Here is a 14,643-nt window from a genome sequence, read left to right as displayed (position 1 = left end):
ATGGACCAGTCAAGAGATAAAGAAGCAGCAGAATATATTGTTTATAAGAGACAACCTCAGACACCAAGACAGAAATAAGACAAAAATCAAAGGCTATACAATCATATATCAAGCAAGTGTCAACTAAAATGTGTGATAGTGGTAGTATTAATTTCTCAAAAATAGATGTTAAAGCAAAACCCCACAAAAAAAAAGACAAAGAAGGACATTATATAATGATTAAAATGTCAATTCAACATGAGGATATAGCTATAATAAAAGTCTACACACCCAACGAAAGAGCCTAAAATACATAACTCAAACTTTAACAGAATTTAAAAGAGAAATAGACAACTACACAACACTAGTATGAGACTAGTATTGAAGGACAGAACAGATAGAAACTCAATGAAGGTATGGAAGAACTAAAGAAATCAATCCGCTAAAACTCATAGACATATACAGAACACTCTACCTAACAAGAGTACAATATACATTCTTTTTCAGAGCAGCACATGGGATGTCCTTGAGAATAGACCATATTTTAGACTACAAAAAAAAAAGCTGTAATAAATATTAAAACATCTAAATACTACAAAGCAACTTCTCAGATCAAACTGCTTTAAAATTAGAAATCAATAATAAGATCAAGGGGAAAAAAATGGAAACTGAATAACACTCTGCCAAAAAACTATGGGGTAATAGAAAAAATTAAAAATCAAATAAAATAATAATAATTAAAAAAAACCTTGACTTGAATGAGAATGAAAACACAACTTAACAAAATTTTGGGGACACAGGAAAAACTTTACTTAGATGACAATTTATAGCAATAAACACACACATCAAAAAGAAGAAAAAAAAAAAAATCAGCACCTGAACCCAACATCCCCAGCAATTATAAAAAGGATAGCAAAAAAAGCTTACAGTTACCCACCCACTCCCACTGCTGTCAAATTGGATCTGACTCGTAGTGACCCACCTTGGGTTTCCAAGGCGGTATCATTACAGACGTAGATTGTGCAACCTTCTTTCCAAGAAGTGGCCCGTGGGTTTGAACTGCCAGCCTTATGTTTAGTAGTCAAGTGCCTCATGCACTATGTCACCAGAGCCCCTTTCCAGTTACCAAAAGAGAGGAAATAATAAATATTAGAGCAGAAATAGATGAAATAGAAAAACAATAGAAAGCATCACAAGACCAGAAGTTTGAAAGTTTTAATAAAATTGAAAGAAAAAAAAAACTTACCAATTTAACAAAGGAAAAGGAGATGCAGATAACATAAGAAATGAAACAGTGCCACAACAGAACCAACTGAAATGAAAAGGATAACAAGAGTGTGAAGAATTGTACTCCAACAAATTTGAAAATCTATAATATTTAGAAAAATTCCAATAAACACACTACCTACACAGACTAACACAACATGAAGTAGAAAAGTCAAACAGATAAATCACAAAAGAAAAACTGAACAGGTCTAAAAAAACTCCCAACAAACAAGAGTTTGCCCAGACAGCTTCATTGGTGAATTCTACCAAATACTGGGAGCTCTGGTAGCATAGTGCCTAAGGCACGTGACTGCTAACCAGAAGGCTGGCAGTTCAAACCCACCAGCCACTCCTTGGAAGGAAGGTTGAACAATCTATTTCCGTAGTGATACTGCCTCAGAAATCCAAGGAGGTGTCGCTATGAGTCATGTCCGACTCAATGGCACATAACAACAAGAACAACACCACCAAACACCGAGACGAGAGCTGACTCCAATTCAAGATAAACTCTTCCAGAATACAGAAAAGAAGGGAATACTCCTAAATTCAATCTATGAAGCAAAAATAACTGATTCTAAAAACAGGCAAAGATAACACTAGGAAAAATAACTATAGACCAGTATCCCTCAAGATCATAGATGCAGAAATTCACAATAGAATTCTACCCAACAGAATCTAAAAACATATAAAATAATAATAATAAAACCAAGTAGGATTCATATGAGGTAAGCAAGGATGGTTTAATAATAAACAACAATCAATGTAATTTACCACATAAATAAAACAAAGGAAAATAAACACCTGATCTGTCAATCTATGCAGAAAAAGCATTTGACAAAATCAAACACCAATTCTTGACAAAAATTACCTACAAAACGGGAATAAAAGGGAAAGCCCTCAACTTAATTAAGGACACATACACAAAACCAACAGTAAACAATAATCTCAATGGAGAGGAACTGAAAATATTTTGCTTGCAAAGGGCAGCCAAACAAGGATGGCTTTTATCTCCACTCCTATTCAATATTGTATGGGAAGTCCTAGCCAGTGCAATTAAGGACAAAGAGAAGTAAAAAGCATGCAAATTGGCAAAGAAGAAGTAAAACTATCTCTGCAGATGATAAGATCCTGTTGTTGTTGTTGTTGTTGTTGTTTGCCATCGAGTTGGCCCCGACTCATAGCAACCCCTCCTTGGGTTTCTGAGGCAGTATCACTATGGAAGTAGGATTGCCCAACCCTATACACAGAAAATCCCAGAGACTCAACAAGGCAACAACTGGAACTAGTAGAAGGATTCAGCAATGTAGCAGGGTACAATAGCAGCATAAAAAAATCAGTTGGATTTCTGTACAGTAACAAAAGATCTCTGAAAAGGAAATCAGAAAAATAGTACCATTTACAATAGCCACCCAGAAGACGAAGTACTTAAGAATAAATCTACATGGAGATACAAAAGACTTATACAAAGAAAACTATAAAATACTACTACAAGAAATCAAAATAGACCTTCATAAATGGAAGGATATAACATACTAATGAACAGGAAGACCTAACATTCTGAAAATGTCAGTACAATCCAAACTGATCTACAGATATAATGTATATCCAATTCATATTCCATCAACATTCTTTAATGAGGTAGCAAAACTAATCATCAAACTTAAAGGAAAGAGACCTTGGATAAGCAAAGCACTACAAAAAAGAAGATCATAGTTAGAGGCCTCACACTCCCTGATATCTAAACTTACTATACAGCCATGGTAGTCAAAACAGACTGATATTGGTACAATGACAGTCACAAAGATCAATGGAACAGAATTGAGAACCCAAAAGCAAATCCATCCACCTATAGAAAGCTAAAGATGGAAGAAGAGTTGATGCGTTTGAGTTGTGGTGTTGGTGAAGAATACTGAAAGTACCATGGACTGCCAGAAAAATGTACAAATCTGTCCTAGAAGAAGAACAGCTGGAACACTCCTTGGAAATGAGAATGACCAGATTTTATCTCACCTACTTTGGTCATGTTGTCAGAAGGAACCATTCCCTGGAGAAGGATATAATGCTTGGTAAAGTGGAAGGTCAGTGGAAAAGAGGAAGACTCTCAACAAGACAGATTGACACAGTGGGTACAAGAATAGGCTCAGTTATAGCAAGGATTGTTAGGCTGGAGTAGGACCAGACAGCATTTCATTCTGTTGCAGGGTGACCATGAATCAGAGCCGACTTGACGTCACCTAACAACAACAAAATAGAAAGCTGATCTTTGACAAAGGGCAAAACCTCATTAAATGGAGGAAGAACTCACCTCTTTAACAAATGGTACTGGCAAAACTGTATATCTATTTACAGAAAAAAGAAACAGGACCCATATCTCTCACCATATACAAAAACTAATTCAAACTGGATCAAAGACCTAAGTGTAAAACCTAAAACTATGAAAATCATCAAAGAAAAAAATAGGGGCAAATTTCGGGGCCTTAATACATGCCATAAATACATGATTAATCAAAAGTGGAAAAGCACAACCAGCAGAAAACAAAATAGACAACTAACATCTCCCTAAAATTAAACATTTATGCACATCAAAAGACATCACCAAAAGAATAAAAAAGAAAACCTACAGATTAAAAAAATATTGTGGCAATGACATACCAGACAAAGGCCTAATTTCTAATATTTGCAGAACACTTCAACATCTCAACAACAAAAAGACAAATAATCCAATTTAATAGTATGTAGAGGACATGAATAGACACTTTACCAAAAACAGACATTCAGGTGACCAAGAAACATAAAGAAATACTTGAGATTATTAGCCTTTAACCACTGCTATTGAGTCATTTCTGACTCATAACAACCTTTTAGGGCAGAGTAGAACTGCCCCATAGGATTTCTGTGTGTAAATATTTATGGAAGAAGATGGCCTCTTTCTCCCATGGAGTGGCTGGTGGGTTCAAACTTCTGACTTTTTGGTTAACAACCGAATGCTTTAACTAGTATGTCACCAGATCTTCTCATTACCCAGTAGAAATATTCAAATCAAAACAAGATATCTTCTTAAAAATGCTATTGAGGGTGTGGAGAGTAGAACCCTCATACACTGCTGGCTAGACCGTAAAATTGTGAAAACATCTTAGTAATAACCAAACACCTTGAGAGAATGAGTCACTGGCCTTGGAGACTGAGGACCATGGTCTTGGGGGACATCAAGGTCAATGGGCAGAATATAATTCACAATGTGAATGTTCAACATCCTACTTTGGTGAATAACAACTGGGGTCTTAAAAGCTTATATTGGGCTTATGCACAGGGAGATAGCTCAGGGTGCAGAAGAGTATGAAGCAACGGACACTGGGAGGAGGTAACTATGGGGAGGAAGTGGGAGGGGAGCTGCTGCATTGTAAATTTTGGTCAATGACGTGAGACAAAGTGAACTGCTGTATGAAAAGTGAATTTACTCTGTAAATCTTCACCCAAATCCTAATTAAAAAAAAAAAAAAAAAAGCTTATATTGGTCTCTTCCCATCCAGAATAAAGAATAGTAAAGAAAATAAAAGATGCAAGGAGACAATTAGTCCAAGGCACTAATGAACCACATGAGCCCAGCCCTTCAGACCCTCAGACCAGAAGAAGTAAATCATGCCTGGCTACCACTGCTGACTGCTCTGAAAGGGATCACAGTGGAAGGTCCTGGATAGAGTGGGAGAAAAATGAGGAACTCAAAATAATAATAATAATAATAATAATAATAATAATAATAACAGGCTTAGTGTTATGAAAGAAAGTGATGGAACCAATTTGAAAATACCATGTCTTTGGTTAGGCACAACTTAGCCTTCATTTAGTCATATAAACTACAAATAAAGCAATGTTTCTTGAGCACTGTCTTGATTCTCTAGTGCTGCTGTAACAGAAATACTGCATGTAGATGGCTTTAAAAAAAAAAATTATTATCTTACAGATTAGGAGGTTAGATGTCCAAATTCAAAGTGCTGTTTCTAGGGGCTTGGTAAAGTCCCTAGAAAAGACCATTTTCAACTATGACCCTTAGATACTTGTCAAGCTTAGAACTGAACTCATTGATGGTTTAACTTTCAGCTAAACAATAGACAGGTCTTTAAGGTGAACAATAACACCAGAGAGGTTATCACTCCTTAGAATAATCAACTATACAAGATCAAAAAGGCAGTATTAGCTCAGGAATAAATAAATCTCAGAATGTGGGAAAGGATAGTAAAGAAGGACAAATAGAAACAGTGAAACAGGGTCGAAGTGGGAAGAGTGCTATTAATTTGTGAGAATTGCAATTAATGTCATGAAAGAAAATGTGTATGAATTATTCAATGGAAAACTAATTTGCTCTGTAAAATTTCACCCAAATCAAAATAATTAAAAAAAAAAAAAAGATTTTAAGGATTCCCTCCCCAAAACAGATGAGATAATTTGTGAAACTCTCTAAGATATATAAATGCTTGTGGTAGTTAGGGCTGTGTGTCCCCTAGAGTGGACCATGGTTTTGAGTGCTCAACAGCTGGATGCAGTTATTCCCCATGATGAGATTGGAATCATCTCCATGGTGGAATCTGCGGTAAGCAGGTAATTAGTTGCCTTTGGGGTGTGTCCTCTTTCTAGTACATATTGGGAAGCTTTGAGGAAGGTCTCAAGCTTTTGGCAAATCTGGATCCTGCATTTGACTAAGTCTTTATCTCAGTGGCCTGCCATGTTGCCTGCTGATCTTGGGACTGTGCCATTTTACTGCTGGATTTGTCAGCCTCCGCAGCCTCCAATTGCTTCAGTTAAAAGAAGCCTCCCATTTCATTGGGTCTGGAATAAGAGTCACCTGAAGCCTGAAGTCAAGGGGACTTTACCAAGTCCCTAGAAACAGCACTCTGAATTTGGATATCTAGACTCTTAACCTGTAAGATAATAAATTCTTTTTTGTTAAAGCCATCTACATGTGGTATTTCTGTCACTGCAGCACTGGATAATCAAGACAGAGCTCAATAAACATTGCTTTATTTATACTTTATATGTCTAAAAGAAGGCTAAGTTGTGCCTAACCAAAGCGATGGTATTTTCAATCACTTCATGTGCATGTGAAAACTGGACAATGAATAAGGAACACTTAAGAAAAGTTGATGCCTTTGAATCATGGTGTTGGTGAAGGATATTGAAAATACCATGGACTTCCAGAATAATAAGCAAATCTCTCCTGGAAGAAGTACAGCCAGAATGCTCCTTAGAAGTGAGAATAGCCAAACTTCATTTCACCTACTTTGGTCATGTTGTCAGTCCCCAGAAAAGGATATTGTGCTTGGTAAAGTGGAGGGTCAGAGAAAAAGGGAAAGACCCTCACCAAGATAGATTGAGACAGTGGCTGCTGTGATGAGGTTGAGCATAGCAAAGATTGTGGGGATGGTGTAGGACTGGGCAGTGTTTTGTTCTATTATATGTATTGTCACTATGAGTCAGAATCAACTTGACAACACCTAACAACAAGTACAACATGTCTGAATATCTCTTCTCATATTGAAAATTTCCCAAAGTGGAGACCTCCTCCTTATTTCTAAGCTCCAGAATCTGCCTAGAATCATATTTATCCAAAAGATGCTTCCTTTTTACTTTAAGACCCCCATCCTGCCCAGTGCCATCAAAGATTGAAGGGAACATCTGGGTTAGTTGCATATTTTAAGAGTTTAGTCTTCATGCTGATGGGTGCTTCCAAAAGACATGCTGAGGGAAAAAATCAGTCTATGCTAATCTGCTGGTCCCTGCTCTCTAAGGAAATCAGTGATCTCACTGGTGACTATTTGGCCACACTCTCCTAACTGGTAAAATCCTGGCATAGCAGGCAGAATACTGAATCTCTATATCCAACCACCCTGCCACCAAGCCAAAGTCTTTGTAGACTGACTATCCCAGGGCATCTCACAGATTCAAATATTTGAGTGATATGGATAAAACAAAAGTAGATCTTTGATATCTGCTGTTTCCCCACTTTCCAAGAAGTAGTCTAGGAAGAACTGAAGTTCACTCTTCAAGTGGGCAGGTGACTCAGATTATTTCCCAAAAAGAAAAAAAAAAAAAAAAAAACCCAAAAAACCAGTTATCACTTTCCTGTCGACTTACTATGGGATATACAACTAGATGGGAGTTCTGATAGTGTAGTGCCTAAGGCACTTGACTGCTAACCAGAAGGCTGATGGTTCAAACCCACCAGCCACTCCTCAGAAAGAAGATGGGGCAATCTACTCCTGTAGTGATACTGCCCTGGAAACCCAAGGAGGTATCACTCAGTTGGGTCCGACTCGACGGCACATAACAACAACAACAACATACAACTAGATAATCTCCTTTATTTCATACCTTGGCATCTATGGCTGCTATTCTATCAATGCTGAGTGTGACTGGATGCTTTCTCAGCTGCTACCTAAGCCAGTTTCTAATGTCTATATCTCTATATGTTTTTTTGTGTTCCATATTTAGGTTTGTGGGATTCATAGGTCATTCCTAGAAACTATGTAAGTCTTGTTTTTGTCATCACCATTCAATGACACGATGATGATGATGATTATGATGACTATGATGGTGGTAATGGTGTTGTCAGTGATGATAAAAGAAGAAAACAAGAGCTAAACATACTGAATTCTTAGTACAAGAACAACTTTTTGAGGAAGCTATTACTATCCTCAGGAGCTCTGGTGGTGTAGTGCCTAAGGCATTTGACTGCTAACCAGAAGGCTAGTGGTTCAAATCCACCAGCCACTCCTTGGAAGGAATTTTGGGCAATCTACTTACATAGTCATACCACCTCAGAAACCCAAGGAGGGGTTGCTATGAGTCAGGTCCAACTCGACAGCAGCGTGTTTGGTTTTGGTTTGCTATTAGTATCCTCATTTTACAGACATAGTAGAGAGGCACAGACAGATTCTTAACAAACATGGCTAGTAAGCATTTAAAATTGGGTTCAATTCCAGGCACTCTAACTCCAGAATACCCATCTTTAACCAACACACTATTTTAACATTGGTTAACTCTTAAAAGTGTCTCTACTTTGCCATTTGCCAATTGAGAGTAGCAATAGTTGTGCATCTCCCATTTGCAACGTATTTCTGTATACTGTTTATTTTGAGTGTTGTGCAATAAAACTGCTTGGTATGTGATGAAACGTTACTAGGTAGAGTTAAACAAGATAAGTGGTTATAGAATGACACAACATGCATATTTACAAAAGGAAAGATACTCAATTCAAAAGGCTTTCTTTTCAAATGACAGCAATAAAAATGACAAGAGAAGCAAACAGTATGCAGCATGTAGAAAGGTAAGTTTTCATCCAAAAGGTGGCTAAAGAAGTAAATAAACATTTAGGCATTCCTTAAGAGAATTAAGGATGATTCCAATTGGAGTTAGGGAAGGACAAAAATGGGATGGCTTTGAGAAAAAAATGGTCAAGCTGTACAAATGACTTTTAAGCCTCTTGATTCAATTTACCTGTAAGGGAAAAAGCATAAGGTTTACTTTGCTTAACAAAAGTAATACATGCTGAATATAAGGTTAAGGTCTTTGTGTTAACTGACTGAGAGGAGTTCTACAAATTTAGTCAATGCCAATGACTTTTCAAATTAGGTGTAATAGCAGCTACCCACATGAAATAGATTTGGAAGCCTCAGTCCATTTTCTAATTGACAGAACAAAATGAGGTCTCTGTTTCAGCTCATCCTTCTAGCATTTCCTGTTTCTGTCCCATGGTAACTGTTAATGGAGTTAACTAATTTTCACAAAATGTACTGAGGCAAAATTCAAGTCTATCTGGCAGAAAATAAAGAGCACTAGGTTAGGAGTCAGATATCAGGGATTCCAAACTCAGATCATCCATGAACTAAATCTGTAACCATAAATTAGAATTACAGAATTGGAAGGAAGTTTCCAGGCCATTTAGAGCAAAGCTAATGCTTAACAGGTGAAGGTCTGAGGTTCCTAGGAAGTATTTAGCCTAAGAGCTAATAACTGTTTAAGTGGCACTGGTGGAATGAGAACCTTCCAACCCTCAGCCACAGCTCTACCTACCACACTACATGATTTCAGGGGCCACTTTTGCCCTTAAGATTCCCAAAGACATTTGAAGTGGTTGATTCTGCCAACCTAAAAACAAAATGGCAGATTATCTGCCATAATCTAAAGGACTTAAGTGGTTACCTCTTCTGTTTTTTTATAATAAATTTCAGTCAAATTAGGTACAGGTCCCTAAAAGTTACAGAAATATGTGGTTCTAGTGAATGAAGTCCACAATTTACGGAGTTGGTGATCCTGCAGGTGGGACCTATATTCCTAATGGTCACAGTAATCAGCTTCTTCTTATTATTGTTTTCTTTCTGGCAGACTTAGAAGAGGAGCTTGCAGGATTTAAATAGAATGAGAATCCAGTACAACCTTGTTGATTTGATCTGTAAGTAAAAAAAATCTCTGAAGCTTTCAAAAAGATGGTGGGGGGTGGTTAGGTTGAAGAACTAAGTTAAAACAAGAAATTAGCCATGCAGCAAGTTATTTGGGGCAAGGTAGAACTTCTCCAGTCCTTGTTATTTTAGACAAAAATATTTTTATAGCATTGTTCCTTGGGGCGTTGTCTGCCTTTATCATGAGCAATAAAATTCTATTAAGAAATGTAACTGGGGCTTCCAGTAAGATGGCAGTATAAGCAGACAAACTACACAGAACCTCTTCAACAAAGAAAAGGGGAACCAATTACTACAGATATAGAAGATAATCCCAGAGCCCTGAGCTTTGAAAAGAAGGATACAGAAGTGAACTAAACTCCAACTAGTGGAAGAACCTGCATGAAAATACCAAAAAAGGAGACATATTGAGCTGTGGTCTATCAGTGGTCCTGACAGCGCAGACAGCTTAGATATGAACAAGTGGTGTAAGGACCTAAGAATTAACCTAAAAATTGGCTCTGCTAGCGAGGGGCTGCTCAGAAGGAAGATTGGGCAATCTACACCTGTAGTGATACTGCCTCAGAAACCCAAGGAGGGGTAATTAAGAGTTGGATCCGACTCCACGGCAGTTAGTTTGGTTTTTGTTTTAGCTAGGAGCTGTACAGAGGACTGCACTGTGGCTAGTGAATAAAAGGGGAAACAATGAAGAGGGAGACAGGCTGAGCCGTGGACTTTTGCCTGTCCTCAGACAAAAACATTTTGAATGTTTACAAGTGGTTCGATCATTTTGGATATTTAAAGCAACATAGTTCTCTCAGTTTTCAGGGACCTAAGAATAGGCTCCACTTGCCAGGAAACTCAAGGACATTCCAGACATGAAGGACTGGAAAGGTGCAATATTCCCTTTGTTATTCTTCTACCCCACACCCTCTTGGTGAACAAAGGTGTGGCCATCCCTCACTTCCATCCACATTCTGAGCAGGCAGGAATTCCATCCCAGTCTGTGTGCTCTGATAGAGCCTGGATGCCCTGCTCCACCTTGCTCACATTTTGTTTTTAATTTGTTTGTTTTTGTCTGCTTTAAAATTATGACTATTATTATTATTCCTATTTTTTGTCCCTTTTATTATCATTCTTTAGTCTTCCCTTCCCAGGTTCTAGTTTTCAGCTTTTTCTCTCTTCCCTATCCCTGGTTCCCATTTTTTTCCTTCTTAGGTTTAACCTCATTCATTGTTTCCTTTTACACATTTTTTCACATTTTTTTAAAAATTATCCTTCTAATGTACCTCTTTTCTCTTATTGCTCCCTACCCAGATATTGTGGGGTTTTTGCTGTTGTTTTTTTCCCTTTTCTTTTTTATTTTTTTGGTGTGATTGCTCCTATGTGTTTATGCAGTGTGCTTTTTGTCCCCTTGCTTTTGCTTCTGTGATGTTTTTTTGATCATTGTGTTTATTGGAGTGGGTGACAGCAACCATGCTCATATGATGCACCACACCCACACTTCATGTAGCTCTACTCACTGATTGAGAGCCACCACTTCCTTTTCCACCGTCTGGCCAGTGATAAACAACCACCCAGAAGAGCCTGACCTACACTTAACTGCTCTTCACAAACAATTAGTAGAAATCCAAATATAACAATATCACAATGTCTTGGAGACTACAGACCATCACGGTCAACACAAAGAAACAAAATAAAGTGATAGAAACAAGAGAGCAGGATACAGAGCCAGAACACATCCTTGAAGAAGAAGAAGCATTGGAATTCCCTGTTAAGGAATTTAAAAGAACTATATTTAGGTACCTTCAAAGAGTTGAGACACAGATCAAGGAAAACACTGACAAAACTGATGAAAACACAAACAAAACCCTAGAACAATTTCAGAAAAAAATACAAGAACAAAATGACAAAATAAGGGAAAAATTAGAAATGATACAAAATCTACAGAGAGAAAGCCAGAAGATCAATATTAAAATTTCAGAAATAGATCACACAGTGAAAGGTTAAGGAGTAAAACTGAATCAATGGAAGACAGATTTAAAGAGATTGAAGACAAATACCTGTATACTTCTTTGGAAAGGGACCAATCAGAAAAAAGGTCAAAACAAAATGCAGAAAGCCTAAGGTTCATGTGTGATACCATCAAAAGGAATAACCTACATGTAATCAGAATTCCGGAAGAGGAAGAGAAAAAGAAAACCACTGAGAAAATTGTCCAAGATTTGTTGAAAGAGAACTTCCCTGAAATGATGAAAGATGAGAATATATCCATTCAGGAAGTTCAATGAACCCCAAACAGGATAGACCCCAAAAGAAAATCACCAAGAGATATCATCATCAAACTCACCAAAATCAAAGACAAAATCTTAAAAGCATCATGGGAAAAAAGAAAAGTTACTTACAAAGGACAACTAATAAGAATAAGCTATGATTTCTCAGCAGAGACCATGCAAGTGAGAAGACAAATGGATTCTATATATAAAACTCTGAAAGAGAAAATTTTCCATCCGAAAATTATATATCCAGCAAAATTGTCCCTCAGATATGATGGCGAAATTAGGAGATTTCCAGATAAGCAGAAATTAAGGGAATTTGTTCAAACCAGACCAACCTTACAAGAGATACTAAAGGGAATTGTTTGAACAGGAAACCAATAACAGTAAACAACCAAATATTAGTACACAAGTTGACATAACCTAAAAACTAACACAGCTGTGGAAGTATCCAAAGTAAAACAAACTTACAAGATTTTAAACAGGGAACCCGAGGCATCAATTAGCAAATGAGGACAGCTAAAACCAAAAATAAGGAAAATATAATGTAATTACAGAACTGCTAAATGGTGAGTAAGTCAAGAGGGTTGCAAGATAGAATGGAGTGTTCTAAACTCAGGAGAAAAAAAAAAAAAAGTATTAATCACAGGGTAACCTCAAAGAAAAATGATAAACCTTCACATAACAATCAAAAAGAGGACAAGCACAAATATTTAGCAATACTAAAACAACAGCAACAAAAGAAATTATAACATGATTCATAAACAAAATGAGCTCAACACAGAAAATTATATTGAATAAAAAAATCAGTAACATCATGAAAAAACACACCAAAAAATGACAGCTACATATTTGTATTTGTCAATAATTACACTGAATGTCAGTGGATTAAATGTACCACTCAAGAGATGGAGAGTTGCATTCTGGACAAGATAACATAACTTATCAATACACTGTCTGCTAGATACACATCTTAGAGAGACAGACAAAAACAGACTAAAAATCAAGGGTTGGAAAAAGATATATCAAGTATATAGCAAGCATAAAGATCATGAGTGATGATGTTAATTTCTGATCAAATTGACTTTAAGACAAAAACCACCATAAGAGAAAAGAAAGGACATTATATAATGATTAAAGGAAGATGAAACCATAATAAATATATATGGACAAAGTGAAAGAACCCCAAAAAACATAAAGCAGACATTAACAGAATTGAAAAGGCAAATAGATGACTCCATAGTCATAGTAAGAAACTTTAATATACTGCCTTCAATGAAAGATAGAAGAACTGAAAAGAAACTTAACAAAGATGCAGAAGAACTAAACAATACAATCCACCAACTTCACCTTATAGACATCTACAGAGCACTTCATCCAAAAACAGCAAAATATACATACTTTTCCAGTGCACCTGGAACATTATCAAGGATTGATCATATGTTAGGCCATAAAGCAAGCTTTAATCAATTTAAAAACATTGAAATACTGCAAAACATCTTCTCAGATCACAATGATATAAAATTAGAAATCAACAATAGGAAGATCAATGGAAAAAGAGTAAACACATCGAAACTGAAGAGCACCCTCCTTATGCATGACTGGGTAATAGAAGAAATTTAAAAAAAAATGAAATTAAATATTCCTTGAATCAAACAAGAATGAAACCACAATATACCAAAATCTTTGGGACACAGCAAAAGCAGTGATCAGAGACCAATTTATAGTAATAAATGCACACATCATAAAAAAAGAAAGAGCCAAAATCAACACCTTAACCCAACATCTCCAACAATGACAAAAAGAGCAACAAAAAAAGCCTGCAGTCATCAGGAGAAAGGAAATAATAAAGATTTGAGCAGAAATCAATGAAAGAAAAAATAGAAAATAGAAAAAATCAACAAGACTAGAAGTTGCTTTTTTGAAAAGAATAATAAAATTGACAAATCACTGGCAAATTTAACAAAGGAAAACAGGGAGGGAATACAAATAACAGCAATAAGAAAAGAAATGAATGACATCACAACAGAACCAACTGAAATCAAAAGGATAATATCAGGATACTATGAAGAACAGTACTCCAACAAATTTGAAAATCTAGAAGAAATGGACAGATTTCTAGAAACACACCACTTACTTAAACTAACACAGAATGATGTGGAAAAGTTGAACAGATCCATAACAAAACAAGGAATTGAACAAGTCATAAAAAATTACCAATAACAACAACAAAATATTGGCCCAGACAGTTTCATCGGAGAATTCTACCAGACATTCAGAGAAGAACTGATAACAATCCTACTCAGATTATTCCAAACTATAGAAAAGGATGGAATCCTACCAAATTCATTTTATGAAGCAAGCATGACCTTGATACCAAAACCAGGCAAAGACATCACTCAAAAGGATAACTACAGACCAATATCTCTCACAAATATAGATGCAAAAATCTTCAACAAAATCTTAGCCAACAGACTCTAACAACATACCCAAAAAAATAATTCATTATGACCAAGTGGGGTTCATATCAGGTATGCAAGGGTGGTTCAACATTAGAAAAACCAATCAACATCATCCACCACATAAATAAGACAAAGGAAACAAACCACACGATCATATCAGTTAATTCAGAAAAGGCATTTGATAAAATTCAACACCCATTCCTGATCAAAACTCTCAGCAATATAGGA

The sequence above is a fragment of the Orycteropus afer genome, unplaced genomic scaffold (assembly GCF_000298275.1).
Source record: "Orycteropus afer afer isolate SDZICR_OR568_19922 unplaced genomic scaffold, OryAfe1.0 scaffold00221, whole genome shotgun sequence".
Taxonomy (NCBI): Eukaryota; Metazoa; Chordata; class Mammalia; order Tubulidentata; family Orycteropodidae; genus Orycteropus; species Orycteropus afer.
This window is presented reverse-complemented; position numbering follows the sequence as displayed.